The sequence below is a fragment of the Danio rerio genome, chromosome 13 (assembly GCF_049306965.1).
Source record: "Danio rerio strain Tuebingen ecotype United States chromosome 13, GRCz12tu, whole genome shotgun sequence".
NCBI lineage: Eukaryota > Metazoa > Chordata > Actinopteri > Cypriniformes > Danionidae > Danio > Danio rerio.
In genome coordinates, this window is record NC_133188.1 from 52,832,445 (window position 1) to 52,850,000 (window position 17,556).

General features: G+C 41.2%; 1 protein-coding gene and 1 long non-coding RNA gene across 2 annotated transcripts in view; one reads left to right on the forward strand and one right to left on the reverse strand.

Moving 5' to 3' along the window:
- LOC100331556 (signal induced proliferation associated 1 like 2) overlaps positions 1-17,556 on the forward strand; it is an 823,625-nt gene that overhangs the window by 334,586 nt on the left and 471,483 nt on the right. The gene's annotated exons all lie outside the window — the stretch shown is intronic.
- LOC141377076 (uncharacterized) lies at positions 7,743-10,514 on the reverse strand. The gene is made up of 6 exons (XR_012388993.1): positions 10,465-10,514; positions 10,038-10,144; positions 8,984-9,110; positions 8,722-8,807; positions 8,382-8,424; positions 7,743-8,284 (listed from the first exon to the last, which is right to left on the reverse strand). It is a non-coding gene; the product is annotated as an uncharacterized lncRNA (long non-coding RNA).

The following is a 17,556-nucleotide window of genomic DNA, read 5'->3' on the forward strand; positions in this document are numbered from 1 at the left end:
GCCATAAATGACTCAAAAGACTTGAAGTGAACGATACCACCTGCACAAATGTGCGCACGCGCGGATGAACGAATCACTCCCTGAGAGGACTCGTGGCTCCCGAATCATATTAAAGATTCGTTCAAAATGAATGAATCGTTCATGAACGACCCATTAGTAAAGATAAGCAGAAACAACACAATTTTTGGGACAACTTATTTGTTTTACTGTATGTTCAGGCTACTTAAACTTGTAAATACTAATAAGGAGTAGATCATTTGTGAATCGCAAGGTCTCGGAACAGATCGGGGTAATGTATCTGGCATGCTACCCGAGGATCTATAGGTGTCTGGGGGGGGGTTAACGGATGTAAGTTAAGAGATGGAGATTGGTTGTCGCGGACGAAAGTGAAGAGGATTGGGGAGTAACGGAAGAAGTGAACAGCGGATGGGGAAGAAGTGGGATCGGTAAAATGAGGTGCTGGATCAGATTTCAGAGGTGTGTGCCGGCGTGTTCCGGCACAAGTTAAGCCCTGCTATTAAGGGCACCTATGATGAAAATCATCTTTTGTAAGCTGTTTGGACAACTGTGTGTAGGCTTAGTGTGTCCACAGTCATACTGAAGTGATAAAAACACAATTAATCTCTTATTTTTTAGACATCTTGATGTTAAAATAGGATACAAATACCTCTCATTTTGAGGCCGACCACAGTGTGATGTAGGAGTGCTGTTTCCTCGCCCACCTAATTGATTGACAGCTGCGTGTTAACATGTCTCTGTAGTAACACATATAATCATGTCAACAAGGCAAGTCAAGTTTATTTATATAGCACATTTCCTACACAGTGGCAATTCAAAGTGCTTTACATAAACAGGAATAAGAGATAATAAGAAAATAAAAACAAATAATAAAAGACAAAGACAGGACAGGACGTGTGCAAAGCAACTGGCAAAATAAGGGTGCTTTCACACCTACACTTTTGTTTCAGAACGTATCTCGTTTGCCCAGTTAGCGCGGTTCGTTTGGTATATGTGAACAGGGCAATCGCGCTCTGTTCCGCACCAAAGTAATCGCTCCGAGATCGCCTGAGTGAGGTGGTCTCGGCTCGATTGAAATGAACCCTGGAGTGGTTCGATTGCAGTGAGAAAGCGATCCGATCCGAGGCCGGTTATATCACAGTGTTTTATGGATATGTAATAGGCTTACGGCTATATGAAGAGAGAATTATGAGTAGGGCGGGAAGTTTCGCGAGTCTCCGGATGCCCGCAAACGAGTGATGATCTCTCGGTAATCTCGCGTCTCCCTCCCAGTCCTCAAATAGGCATCGTCACGCACCCTTCTCACCCCTCCCCACCACATCTCTCCTCAGACACGTCACGCGCGCACCCTGTCAATCACCACCAAACCACCACCTCTCCTGACAGCTGAGCGGGACGCTGCAAAATAAACCCTGACACTCTGACCAATGTAAGGAGAGTTTACTCGCACGCTCCAAGAGCAAAGAGCAACAATGTAACAATTGTAATCTCTGTTTCGGAACAACTGAATCGATTCACAGGTGTGAAAGCACCCTCAGTCTGTTGAGCTCTCTGTGATCATCAGTCATCATCAAACGTGTCAAGAATGAGTTTTACAAGTTTAAAATGTTTTTTTTTTTATGTGCATGTTTAGAATGATTTACATCGATTTTACTGCCTTTATTACTTTATCAGTACTATAGTACTTTAAAACTTTTGGATTTTCTATAAATGAATGAAATACGGTAGTTTACTGTACAGGTGAAGCAGTGGCGCAGTAGGTAGTGCTGTCGCTTCACAGCAAGAAGGTCGCTGGTTTGATCCTCGGCTCAGTTGGCATTTCTGTGTGGAGTTTGCTTGTTCTCCCTGCATTCGCGTTGGTTTCCTCCGGGTGCTCCGGTTTCCCCGACAGTCCCCAAGACATGCGGTACAGTTGAATTGGGTAGGCTAAATTGTCCGTACTGTATGAGTGTGAGTGTGTGGATGGATGTTTCCCAGAGATGGGTTGCCGCCGGAAGGGCATCCGCTGCATAAAAACTTGCTGGATAAGTTGGCAGTTCATTCTGACCCCGGACTAATAAAGGGACTTAAGGCTGATTTATACTTCTGCGTCAAACGCCGGTGTATGCTACGGGGCTGACGCATAGCCCTTCGCCGTGGCCATCGGCGTCGCTGACGTGCACCTCTCGAAAAATGTAACTACACGTCGCAATGACGCGTAGCGCAAGCTCTGTGATAGGTCGGCTTGGTAGCGCTGACGAGTCTGGGTGGGACCGAGAGCCGCGTGAATGGTGCGAGCCTGATGGAGCGATTGTTTACAAGTGTGGAGTCCCGTGAAGGAGCTCCGGATGGAAAGTTTTGTTTTGTGTTTACCTCATAGTTAAAGTTGTTGCACGTCCGCCGGTTCCTGCTTCAAAATGAGCGAGTTTGAGACACTTGTACATCCCGGAAGTGTTCAGGAAAAGCAAAATAGCACCAAAGAAACTCGACACAGAGGAACATTTACACTTCACTGCCAACTAGCATTTCGGAAGTGTTAATGCAGACCAACAGAGACAGCGCGCAGAAGTATAAATGCACAGCCACGCGCGTTGCATGCGCCGTGAGTTACACCGGTCACTTGATGCAGAAGTATAAACCAGGCTTAAGCCGACAAGAAAATGAATGAATGAATGAGTTTACAGTATAATTTAGAAACTTTTAATGGTTTCTTCTGTGTTTTTAACAGTAAAATTCAGGCAACCACAGCTGTCATTTCTTTACCATAAAAGTAATGCATTGTTTTACAGGGAAACATATCAGTCTGACAGCTCCAGCTATAGTCTTCTGACTCCAGGACAACAACAGTATATTTACAGCTGCAGTTTCCAGAAGCTGTCAATCATCCGACATGCTGTTTAGTCTTTTTCGGCTGATGAATAATTATCGATAAACCCTTGAGCTCAGGAGATTAGCATGAAGCCGCGGGCTGTGTTGTACCTCAGGCTTTGTGTGGTGCTGATAGAGTCCAATTATCTGCTTTTATTTCTGTTGTCGCACTATTATCAACTGTGCAGAGCCCGAGGATACGGTGTCTCCAGAAGCCCAAAATACTCCACTGACACTGGAGATTTAAAGCCACCCGTCAGAGCTGTCGCTGCCCATCTGGTGCCGCTTTCAGCTGCGAAACCCAGAGCTTCAACACCTGAACCTGACACACACACACACACACAGTTTGCTTTGTTCTGTAGCCAACAGAAAATAAATTATATTTTTTACGGGGACAAATAATATTGATTATTTACATATATCAATATTTAACAGTAGTTATTTAATAAATGATTACAAATTAATATTGCTGTGAACTATACAATGATATCCTATAATGTTAAAGATGAAGAGACATTGATTAGCTTTTGTTGAGCGAAGCGTGTCTCCATCTGTAATGTATTCAGGCTGAATAATGTTACAGTCGTTTCTAATGTGCTTGAAGAGGAAACCTGGAAATGAGCTCTTCTGTCTGATTCCTCAGAGACTCCTCTCATTATCCCTCTATCGCTCTTTCTCTTTTTCTCCTCCAGCTATTTCATATGACAGTGGTGTTTTTAGTGCAGCCTGAGGCTCGCAGACACAGTGGAGAGGTGACCACACCAAACTGGAGCACCATCTGTTTTTATTATGCTTCTGCCTTGATATAGCTGAAATAAATTCACTGCTTTAATAGGATGTTCCAGCCTGCATTTAGTTTTTTTTTTTGATCCACTTTCACTGAGAAACACATCATGTTGCATGCATAAAATGGGCTGAAAAATAAAATAATGCTGAATTTAAAAGGGTAACAGCATTATTTCTGCACCATTAGCACAGTAAATGAAACTGCAGAATAATCTTATCCAGTATTTTCTGTGCTTCGACTGAACTTACATACGTTTAAGGAACAATTGCAGATGTGCCATTGAATTATTAGAAAACATTGCACAATTGAGAAGTGATGTGTTATACATTATGTGCATTATTTTCATTCATTCATTCACATTCTTTTCGGCTTAGTCCCTTTATTAATCTGGGATCGCCACAGTGGAATGAACCACCAACTTATCCAGCATATGTTTTATGCAGCGGATGCACTTCCAACCGTAACCCATTACTGGGGAACATCCATACACATTCAGTCACACACATACGCATATGGCCAATTCAGCTTACCCAAGTCACCTGTACCGCATGTCATTGGACTTTCGGGGAAATCGGAGCACCGGGATGAAACCCACGCAAACACGGGGAGAACATGCAAACTCCACACAGAAACGCCAACTGACCCAGCCGAAGCTCGAACCAGCAACCTTCTTTAGGGTGGGACTAAATTTGGCTGTTAAAAGGACATCACTGTATAGATGACAGACACACATCAAGGTTTTGACATCAAATGGATTAGATGTTTTGATATGTTTTTGATGTTGTTTTGACATCAAGGTACCTGCTGCAAAGTCTCCAAACAGCATGTAAATATATATAAAATAAAATAAAAAACTACCTACAATTTATTGACTGCAATCTGGGTCATAATTTACTGCACTTTGAGTTAGTCAAAATTTTAATTAAGGATAATCTACATACAAATTCAAGTTGGCATGAAACAGAAGTTTTTTTTTCAATTTTTTCCACAATCCACATCCACTTGAAACAAAATAAAAATAAAAAAATTTGAAAGAGGAAACTGGAAACTGACTAGATAGTTGAAAATGGGCATTGCTAACAAAATGAAGAAAAATTCATGAATGAATCCTTAATAGCCCTGCTTGATAGCCCCGCCCTAAAGGACTCATAGCCCTGCCTTAAATGACTGATAGCCCTGCCCTAAATTACTAATAATCCCACCCTAAAAGACTGATGGCCTGGTCCGAAATGACTGATAGTCCTGCCCTAATGACTGATAGCCCCCCCCTAAATTACTGATATGCCCACCCTAAAAGACTGAGAGCCCGCCCTAAATAATTGATAGTTCCGCCCTAAAAGACTGATAGTCCCACCCTAAATAACTGATAGTTCCGCCCTAAAAGACTGATAGTCCCACCCTAAATAACTGATAGTCCAACTCTAAATTACAGATAGCCCCTCCCTAAATTAATGATAGGCCCGCCCTAAAGGACTGATAGCCCCATCTGAAATGACTGATAGTACTGCCCTAATGACTGATAGCCCCACCCTAAATTAATAATAGTCCCACCCTAAAGGACTGAAAGCCCTGCCCTAAATGACTGATAATCCCACCCTAAAGAACTGATAGTCCCACCCTAAAGACTGATAGCCCTGGCATAAAAGACTGATAGTACCTGCCTAAATTACGGATAGCCCTGTCCTAAAGGACTAAGAACCTCACCCTAAAGGACTGATAGTCCCGCCCTAAAGGACTGATAGTACCAACCTAAAAGACTGATAGTCCCACCGTAAAAGACTGATAGCCCCTTCCTAAATTATGGATAGTAAGGACTAAGAGGCCTGTCCTAAAGGACTAACAACTCCGTACTAAATATCTGATAGTACCACCCTAAAGACCTGAGAGCCCTGCCCTAAATCACATATAGTTCGGCACTAAAAACTGACATCCCCGACCTAAAAGACTGATAGCCTCACCCTAAAGGACTGATAGTTACGCCCTAAATTATGGATAGTCCCGCCCTAAAGACTGATAGGCCTGGCCTAAGGAAATGTCCCACTGTAAATTATGAATAGTCCCATCCTAATGCCCCATTCACATGGGGCGCCAGCTTCAACGCTTCCCATTCACTTTGAATGGGCGACCTTAGGCTTTGCCGAACTGCATTGTGGATCTGTCGGCGCCGATTCAGTGGCGTTGCTCGCTGCAGAAATTGGGATATTTCAACTTTTCAACCGCCGACGAAAGCATCAGCCAATCAGATTGCTGTATGCAAATACACCAGCTCAGACAGTAGCTGATAGCTGACTAATTCTATTGGCTGATGCTACTATGACGATCGCATCAGCCTCAAATTCAGACACGCTCTCTGTCAAGCGTTGATGCTGAAGCCCCGTGTGAATGGGGCGTAAAGGAATTCCACGTGACCAGGAAGTAAAGAATGTCATTTCGAGAGGGAGGAAAAGATATGGCTTTGGATTCAAATTTATGAAATTATTGCAAATGAATGAAGTGCACAGACACATTATTAATAGCAAGAGCTACTATAAACATATAAAAATAAGAAGAGTGCATTTTGATTTCATGCAAACTTAACAGTCAAAAAAATTAATTTCTGCCATCATTTACACACCCTCTGAAAACAAATAAACGTATGTACTGTTGAAGTGAAAATTATTCGCCCTCCTGAAATTGTTTTTTCCAGAATTTTTCCAAAATTCAGGAATTTTTCACAGTATTTCCTATAATGTTTTTTCTTCTGGAGAAAGTCTTATTTGTTGTATTTCGTCTTGAATAAAAGCAGTTTTTAATTTTTAAAACCATTTTAAGGTCAATATTATAAACCTCCTTGTAACCACGTGGAGTGACACAAACAACCGAGGTAGGACCCAAATGCAGGTTTAATCAGTGGTCAGGCAAGCAAAGGTCAATACGAGTGCAAACAGGTGTGTGAGGACAATCCAGAATCGTAGTCAAAGTAACATGCGAGAGGTCGTAAGGCAGGCGGCAGACTAAAGCTGCGTCCCAAATGGCACACTATACACTATGCACTCATGCACTATGTACTTATGCACTTACACACTCAACAGGATAGTATATGTATGTAGTGTCGTCCCAAATGGCACACTAATAGTTTTTTACTAAGCGGAAATTCAAACTGTTTCCCTGATGACGTTTGACGGTTGCCAAATCAATAAACGACCGAATTATCAAATAATACCTGCCGGGAGTATTGCCGCATTCACCATCGGGAGGCGCTATAAATCCCTCTCGTAGGAGAATTTTGCTTTCACCATCCAAAATAAATAAAGTTATCCAACATGTGAGCCCGATAGCTCTGCCCCTTCCCCTACGTAAGCAAACCTGCAGTCGTTGAGTGCGTAAAGTGTCCATCTTTACACACTACATTTTAGTGTCTGAATGAGTGCATCATCTGAGTAATTAAAGTGCACTTATTATTTTTAGAGTTTTCAGTGTGAACACACTACTTACACTATTTATACTACAAAATGGCGTAAAATAGTGCATAAGTATGCGATTTGGGACGCAGCTTAAGACAGGGAGGCTAACAAGGCTAAGGAAACGCGTTGTAGTGCTACTTACAGTAAACAAGACTCAGGCCATGGGAGTGAGTGAGTGTGCTGCTTAAATGGTGTGTGCAATCAGTCTTTGACAATCCTCAGGAGGTGCGAGGAATTAGTCTAGATGAGGAAGCATGTGTGAGTGTGAACGGAGTGCATGAATGAATATGTAGTCCAGAAATGGCGGAATTGTAGTCCAAAAGTTATTGTGAGTGAGATCCAGCGATCTATGGAGTTATGATCGCTGGAGATTGTGACACTCCTACACAGCAAAATATGGGGACCCAAAACAACTCTATGGGTGTTAATTTCAACACTTTGAAAGTGTCTCATGGGGTCCACTCAAAACAGAGTTAAATCAACACTTTCAAAAGGGTTGGGACATTGACACCGAAGTAAGGGTTGATTTTAACTCTGGGCAGAGTTAAAAAATGTAACTATATTTAACACCGCCTGGTGTAATATATTGTTATTTTATTCAACTCTCTTGAGTGTAAATATGGTAAAAAGGTTAAATAGACTGTAAATTATAAAAGAAAAAACATTTTATTTGAAAACATTCACCACTTCAACAATTCATTCAGTTTTTAAAATGCAACAATGTCAAATATGCTTTAAATGTTTTATTAGTACAGACAGTATCAACAAAATATGTATGACCAGTGCTCAAAAAGGCTGTTTCAGTCCTTTGGTCCAAACTTGATGTTTCATCAGAGCCATTTGAAAGTTCAATGTAGCGTCACTCATAGTTTACTTCTGAACTCACAGTTTTCTTGTGAAATTACATTTTAAACAACTTGGCGTGCAAATCTTTCACTTCTGGTGTTTCCTTGGTCCTCCATATCAAACACGGCAGTTTAAATGAAGGTATAAATGCTGTAAACTTGTGTGAAAACAAACTGGAGCTAGGAAATCTCACCAAGCATGTCCTGTGAATGAAGTGCTTCCCAGCCACAGGATGACCTTTTATCCATGACGATGTAGCAGCTGCTGATCGCTCGTCTGGTGGTTCCTGATGCACGGATATAGGGTGATGCTCATCTAAGAACTCTTCAAGACTCTAGCATGACTAAGAAAAATGTTTGAAAACAAATTGCAATCAAATTCTATGATATATTTAAAAGAACATTTAAAGTAAATAAAACATTCAAGAAATCTAAACTCACTTTTTGAAAATCTTCATGATGATCCACAACTTGACTCTCCCAGCTGGTTGAGGTGACAGGATATGGAAAAGTAGAAAAAACACATACAGTACATCACTGTTGGATCTCCAAAAACAATTAGGTTAACCACTATGACTAGAACTGGAAAAACAGGCAGCTGTCTGTCCAGAATCCTGAATTTAACACAACACTTGGAGCAAAATTTAGAGGAGCTTAAAATCTTTTATATCATTTAGTGATGCTGACTTCCCCAAAATATTGGCCACAGTGTAAAAAATATTCATAAACTTCATAAACAACAGTTTTCTGTAAGCGTGTGCGTGCGTGCGTGTTTCTTTACCAGATTCAACTTGTTAGGCCCTTTCAGGTCCAGTATTGATGCCACCTTTACTGGAGTCTAGCAGATGTTTCAGGTCCAAATATAATCTAAAATATTAGGATAAGGAGAAGAGGAAAAGTGCAAAGTAAAGAGCAAAACATTATTTAAATAACAGTTCACCCACATTACAAAACTTATCACCTTCATGTCATTTGTTATTCTCTAATGCTCTAATACCCTCTTAGCTTATTGTGAAACAAATACAGAACTTTCTCAAACATACCTTCATTATTATCACCACATATGACCAAGAAGGTGTGCTTGGTCATTTCACCAACTCTGGAAATACACCATCCGTCTCTAATCAGCCACCGTCACAGGGTCTTGTGTTATTGTACAGAGAACTGTGGCTGTTAAAAAAAAACAAAAAATTAGTATCTAACACATATGCATAACCTTCAGATAAAAAGGAGAGATGAACATCACAAAGTATGCCTCACACTTTTTCAGATATCTTTTGATCCAGATGTTGATTATTGATAATAAATCTACAAATCAAACCTGTATCATCATTAGGCTGCTCAAATATGAATCAGTTGATTAATTTTACAGACAGGTGGCTGTTTACAACGCACTAAATTGTCTTTAATAAAAAGGAAATGTTGTGTACAGTACATGCTAAGTTTAGCCTATAGTTTTAAGCACAATATCATGCGGGAGAAAAAGCTTGACTAAGATGTTCCTGACTACATAAATAGCCTAACTTACTAACGTCAGACATCCCGAGTTGGGAAAAGTAATTTTCGGGGGATACAGAGTTGATTTGCGGGAGGTAGCGGGAGAGATGATAACCTGAAGAGCAATGGGATGAGTTGCGCGCGACGTACCTGAAGAGCTGGGAGGGATGCGGTGGAGAGGGGTGTGCAAAGTGTTTAATGACCGGGCGGGAGACGCGCGATTTCCGGGAGATTATCATTCATTTGCGGGCATCTACTTGGGCATCTGGGAGTCTCTGTGCATTTGCGGGATAACGTTAACGTTAGTCCCGCAACTTCCGGGAGACTTCTGTAACCTTAAATGTCTGAGAAAGTGCAAACGCGGTCATTTAAAGACATTAATGTTAACATTCCGACTTTAATGGTTGTCAACGCCTAATATAATTCAAGCGTACGTTATCGCGCGAGTCTATGAACTAACGGTATATGGACGGCCACGAATGAACCAGTTTAAAAGGCCCGCGGTGTTTAAAATAATCTAATTAACGTACACGAATAACAAACAATCATATGTTTTAGTCAGGAAGCCTTTTACAAGTAAGCATATGTTCATTTACTCACCAGATATGTTTTAGAAACTCTCCAGAGCGTATGGAAACCGTCCTGTGTTGCCGTTAGCATCCGGGCAGAGTAGGCTAGGCTGCTCCCGGGATTCCCTCGCTAGTTTGCTTCGAATTAAAGGAGAAGTGTCGATTTTATTTTACAGATGGGTAACAACGCACACAATGGCATTAAGCGTGACAGAAATGTGTTGAACATGTACATTTGATGTTTTTATGCACTATGTATGCGTGAGCATATATAAAAACATTCTTGAAAAGTAGTGAATAGTAATGCAGTTAAGCTAGATACACAAACGACCATGAATGAACCGCAGAAGATTAAAATTGTCACTCCATTCTAAAGTTATGGACTTAACAATATGTTTACAACTGTATTTCCTTAAAGAAAGTCAGTAAAATACCAACATTTAGGTAGTTTGACTCACCAGTTGCTGTTCTAAACCTCAGATGGAAAATGGCGTCTGGAAATTTCTTCAGTGACTGGGGCTGCATGAATTCCCGGATGTTGGAAATAACACCATCAAGTGTTGAAAAGATAACTCCTTGATTTCGCACTGAAAAAAATCAATTCTAACTCTTATTATATTCATTTATCAAAATCTAACTCTTTAACGTCAACACTTTACTCTGAAATGCTTCAACACCGAGAATTTAACTCAGATGAATTTGCTGTGTACAGCAATATTAGTTTTGGATTGTTTACAAAACAAACCATCGTTATGCAATGACTTGCCTAATTACCCTAATTTGCCTAATTACCTTAGTTAAGCCTTTAAATGTAACTTTAAGCTGAATACTAGCATCTTAAAGAATATCTAGTTAAATATTATTTACCTAGTTAATATTATTTACACCATGACAAAGATAAAATAAATCAGTTATTAGAGATGAGTTATTAAAACTATCATGTTTAAAAATGTGTTGAAGAAAATCTCCCTGTTAAACAGAAATTGGGGGGAAAATAAACAGGGGGGCTAATAATTCAGGAGGGCTAATAATTACAACTGTTATACATATATACACCTCTATATATTAATTCCTATACAGACATTTATAAATAATACATATTAAATGGATGCATTCTTGAGTATGAAAAAAGATAAATCTGCATGTTAAAGTAAAGCACTTTTATTGTTCTGATGTTTGAAAAGCCTCTTCACTCATGATCTCATCAAATGTATACGGTCGATGCATTATAAGCTGCTTTGGATAAAATCTTCTGCCAAATGCATAAAAATAAAGGCTAATCCTGTCATCTCTGCACAAGTTATCATTTTCAGAAAATGTGTTTTTCTGCTTTCTGGCCATATGGTCAAGCCAAACAGGGTCATACATGTCTGGAATATGACAGTGAGTTAAATGATGACAGATAAAATGTTATTTCATGCATGAATTATTCCTCAGACAACTGTTATTATTTATTATATATTTCTATTTTTTTGTGCAGTACTGAACAAGTAAAAATAGTTTGTTTGTTTGCATTGATCTATAGTGCTCTGTCTGTGATTAAAATACTGTATATACTCACTGGCCACTTTATTAGGTACACTTTACTAGTATAGGGTTGGACCCATTTTGCCTTCAGAACTGCTATACACCTTTGTAGCATAGATTCAACAAGACACTGGAAGTATTCCTCAGAGATTTTGCTCCATATTAACATGATAGAATCACGCAGTCGCTGCAGATTTGTTGGCTGCACATCCATGATGTGAATCTGTCGTTTTACCACATTCCAAAGGTGCTCTATTGGGTTGAGATATGGTGACTGTGGAGGCCATTTGAGTACAGTGAACTCATTATGTCATGTTCAAGAAACCAGTCTGAGATGATTTGCACTTTATGACATGGTGTGTAATTCTGCTGAAAGTAGCCATCAGAAGATGGAGACACTGTGCTCATAAAGGGATGGACATGGTCAGCAACAATACTCAGGTAGGCTATGGTGTTGAAGCGATGCTCAATTGGTACTAATGGACCCAAAGTGGCCCAAGAAAATATCCCCCACACCATTACAACACCACCACCAGCCAAAACCATCGATAGGCAGGATGAATCCATGCTTTCATGTTGTTGACCCCAAATTCTGACCCGACCATCTGAATGTGTCAGCAGAAATGGAGACTCATCAGAGCAGGCAACGTTTCTCCAATCTTCTATTGTCCAGTTTTGGTGAGTCTGTGTGAATTGTAGCCTCAGTTTCCTGTTCTTAGCTGACAGGAGCGGCACCCGGTGTGCTCTTCTGCTGCTGTAGCCTATCCGCCTCAAGGTTGGACGTGTTGTGTGTTCAGAGATGCTCTTCTGCAGAGCTCAGTTGTATCGAGTGCTTATTTGAGTTACTGTTGCCTTTCTATCAGCTGGAACCAGTCTGGCCATTCTCCTCTGACCTCTGGCATCATCAAGGCATTTGAACCCAAAGAACTGCCGCACACTGGATATTATCTTTTTTTTTCAGACCATTCTCTGATGGTTGTGCGTGAAAATCTCTGTAGATCAGCAGTTTCTGAAATACTCAGACCAACCCGTCTGGCACCAACAAACATGCCACGTTCAAAGTCACGTAAGCCCTCTTTCTTCCCCATTCTGATGCTCACTTCGAACTGCAGCAGACCGTCTTGACCATGTTGGTCAAGAGTTGCTGCTATGTGACTGCCTGATTAGAAATTTGCATTAAAGAGCAGTTGAACAGGTATACCTAATAAAGTGGCCGGTGAGTGTATATGTTTGTGTGTGTATGTGTGTGCACACTATAAAATAACTCTGAATACATCACATTCTTATACATACACATCAATCTGGCACTGAATAAAATCTCTAAAAGCTGTCAAAGCGAGCCGGTGAAACAGACTCTTTCATTCCTCTGGAAGGTATTAACATACAAGGAAGAAATACTTAGGGTTTATTAAATTATTCATTTTTCGAAAGGTCTTTTTGAAGCAGGAAAGGTGCCATGTATAATTTACCTCATCAAACTCTCATTAGAAGATGCTTTTAATGTCTCTGAGAGTCTGGTCTTGGGTTTCAGCATGTCCGTAAGAGTTATATGATTGCTCCTGCGCTCATTTGATGAAATCAGATGTTGAGTTTTAAAATATACTTCAGGGAAGATGAACGCATCGCTTTCTTCTCTCTCTGTGAATCTCACGTCTCTCTTTAAAGGGATAGTTCACTTTAAAAATGGAAATTTGATCACGCTTAAATGGTTCCAGATTTTTACTGACTTTTTTTTCTGTTCATCACCAAAGGATATATTTTGAAGAAGGTTGGAAACTAGCAGCCATTGTCTTCCATAGCAGGAAAAGAAAATACTATCCAAGTCAATGATCTGTTTTCCACATTCTTTAAACTATATTGTATACTTTAGTGTTCAACAGAAGAAAGAAACTCAGATTTGAAACAAGTATTCAGTTTAAACTGCAATTTAAAGACTTAACTAGGTTCAGATTAAATAGGCAGGCCATTTCACAACAGTAGTTTGTCCTGTAGCCAAATGAAAATTAATAACTTATTCATAAATAACTTAACTGAACTAATATTCATTCATTTTCCTTCAGCTTCGTCCCTTATTAATCAGGGGTTGCCACAGTGGAATGAACCGGCAACTATTCTAGCGTGTGTTTTATGCCCTTCTAGCTGCAACCCAGTACAGGGAAACAACCATACACACTCATACACTACAGCTAGTTTAGTTAATCCAAATTCCCTATGGCCCAGGGGTGTCAAACTCAATTCCTGGAGGGCCGAAGCCCTGCACAGTTTAGTTCCAACCCTGCTCCAACACACTTACCTGTAGGTTTCAAACAAGCCTGAAGGACTCAATTAGTTTGATCAGGTGTGTTTAATTAGGGTTGGAACTAAACTGTGCAGAGCTGCGGCCCTTTTGTAACTGAGTTTGACACCTGTGCTATAGCCCATGTGTTTGGACTGTCGGGGAAACTGGAGCCCCCGGATGAAACCCACGCCAACACAGGGAGAACATGCAAACTCCACGCAGAAATGCCAACTGGCCCAGCCGAGACTCGAACCAGCGACCTTCGTGCTGTGAGGCGACAGTGCTAACCACTGAAAAAAAATTGCCTTCAGATGTATGTCTATGTATTATCCATACAGCCAATCAGAATCAAGAATTTGAACAGAATAATGCTACGGGAATGACAGTAGAGTAACTGAGATGATCTTACAGTATGGAGCTGCTCAAGAATCACTGAGATGATTGTCTGCTGTTAAAACACTGAAGAGAAACACAGAAGCACAGAGTTTAAGCACTCGCAGAGGGAGTTCTGGAGCTCTCCAGCATCTGAAAGACCTTTCATCTGCTACAAACACTGACCAGAGGGATTTACCAGATCAATCACAGCAGCAGGAGAGCAATGCACACACACGCACGCACATATATGCACACACACACACACACGCACGCACACGCACGCACACGCACACACACGCACACGCACACACACACACACACACACACACACACACACACACACACACACACACAGCCACGTATCACATCCTGACCAAAGCAACCACACAAATCACCCTAACAACACATGATCAACTACACAAAACATTTCAACAACACCTCAGCACACACACAAAACACCCTAGCACTTATATAACTTTATACAGGTTATAGTAACCTGAAAAAACACTCTTGCAACACCTGATAAACAACACAAAGCATCTTAGCAACACCCGAGCAACCACAAAACACCCTGGCAACACTCGAACAACACAAAAAACCCCAGCAGCAATCTAACATTAGCACTCTTGCAACACCTAATAAACTACACAAAACACCCTAGCAACAACCGATCAACCACACAAGCACCTTAACGACACCCTAGCAACCACAAAATACCCTGCAGCACTCTAACAACACAAAACACCTTAGCAACACCCTAGCAACCACAAAACACTCTAGCAGCACTCTAACACAAACACTTTTGCAGCACCTAATAAACCACACAAAACACCCTAGCAACAACCGAGAAACCACACAAACACCTAAGCAACACCCTAGCAACCACAAAACACCCTAGCAGCAGTCTAACACAAACACTTGCTACATCTGATAAGCCACACAAAACACACTAGCAACAGCTGAGTAACCACATAGACACCTTAGCGACACCCTAGCAACCAAAAAACTCCCTAGCAACAACACAAACACCTTAGCAACATTCTAGCAACCACAAAACACCTTAGCAGCACTCCAACAACACAAACACTCTTGCAGCACCTAATAAACCACACAAAACACCCTAGCAACAACCGAGAAACCACACAAACACCTAAGCAACACCCTAGCAACCACAAAACACCCTAGCAGCAGTCTAACACAAACACTTGCTACATCTGATAAGCCACACAAAACACACTAGCAACAGCTGAGTAACCACATAGACACCTTAGCGACACCCTAGCAACCAAAAAACTCCCTAGCAACAACACAAACACCTTAGCAACATTCTAGCAACCACAAAACACCTTAGCAGCACTCCAACAACACAAACACTCTTGCAGCACCTAATAAACCACACAAAACACACTAGCAACAACCGAGCAACCACACAAACACCTTAGCAACACTCTAGCAACCACAAAACACCCTGCAACAACCGAGCAACCACACAAACACCTAAGGAACATCATAGCAAACACAACCCCCCCTAGCAGCACTCTAACACAAACACTCTTGCAGCACCTAATAAACCACACAAAACACTCTAGCAACACCCTAGCAACCACAAAACACTCTAGCAGCACTCTAACACAAACACTTTTGCAGCACCTAATAAACCACACAAAACACCCTAGTAACAACCGAGAAACCACACAAACACCTTAGCAACACCCTAGCAACCACAAAACACCCTAGCAGCAGTCTAACAACACTAAACACCCTAGCAGCAGTCTAACACAAACACTTGCTACATCTGATAAGCCACACAAAACACCCTAGCAACAGCAGAGTAACCACATAGACACCTTAGCGACACCCAAGCAACCAAAAAACTCCCTAGCAACAACACAAACACCTTAGCAACATTCTAGCAACCACAAAACACCTTAGCAGCACTCCAACAACACAAACACTCTTGCAGCACCTAATAAACCACACAAAACACACTAGCAACAACCGAACAACCACACAAACACCTTAGCAACACTCTAGCAACCACAAAACACCCTGCAACAACCGAGCAACCACACAAACACCTAAGGAACATCATAGCAAACACAACCCCCCCTAGCAGCACTCTAACACAAACACTCTTGCAGCACCTAATAAACCACACAAAACACCCTAACAACAACTGAGGAACCACACAAATACCATAGTGACACCCTAGCAACCACAAAACACCCTAGCAGCACTCTAACAGCACAAACACTCTTGCAGCACCTAATAAACCACACAAAACAACATTGCAACACTAAAAAAACCCACAAAACACCTTAGCAACTCCAAGCAAACACACAAACAGTCTTGCAGCACTGAATAAACAACACAAAACACCCTAGCAACAACCAAGCAACCACGCAGACACCTTAGCGACACCCTAGCGACCACAAAATACCATAGCAGCACTCTTAACAACACAAAGACCCAAGCAATAAGAAAGTAACCACACAAAACACCTTTGCAACACTTAAGAAACCCACAAAATATCCTAGCAACCACAAAACACTGCAGCAACACTCTAATAACCCAAAACACCATAATTAGGAAATTCCACAAACCCCTTAGCAACACCCAAGCAAACACACAAACACCTTAGAGACACCCTAGCAACCACAAAATACCCTGCAACAACCGTGCAACTGCACAAACACATTAGAGACACCCTAGCAACCACAAAATACCATGCAACACACGAGCAACCACACAAACACCTTAGAGACACCCTAGCAACCACAAAACACCCTAGCAGCAGTCTAATAACACAAAACAATTAAGAAGTTCCACAAAAAACCTTAGCAACACCCAAACAAACACACAAACACTCTTGCAGCACCTACAAAAGCACACAAAATACCCTAGCAACAACTGATTAACCACACAAACACCTTAGCAACACCCTAACAACCACAAAACACCCTGCAACAACTGAGCAACCACACAAACACCTTAGGAACAGCCTAGAAAGCACAAAACACCCTTGCAGCACTTAATAAACCACACAAAACCTTTTTTTCTGCACAAACACAAACTTTTTCCTCCAGGCTTAAATGTGTCTATAGGGTGCATACAGTATTTCTAGCCTCGCTCACTCAAGTCAACATGCACTTTAACCCTGAAAAAGTCAAACAATCTAAATACTTCAGAATCTAAAGTGCATCTCTGACTGTACAATACAGCATGTTCAACAATAGATCAGGTCGAGAACACAAAAGGGCAGCAGTGAACAGTCGCAGTATTTTTTTTCTGATGGACCTGCAGGTCAGTGTGTAGCCTGAAGACTCTATAGTCAGGGCTGAATGTAGCATATACACTGACGCACACTGAC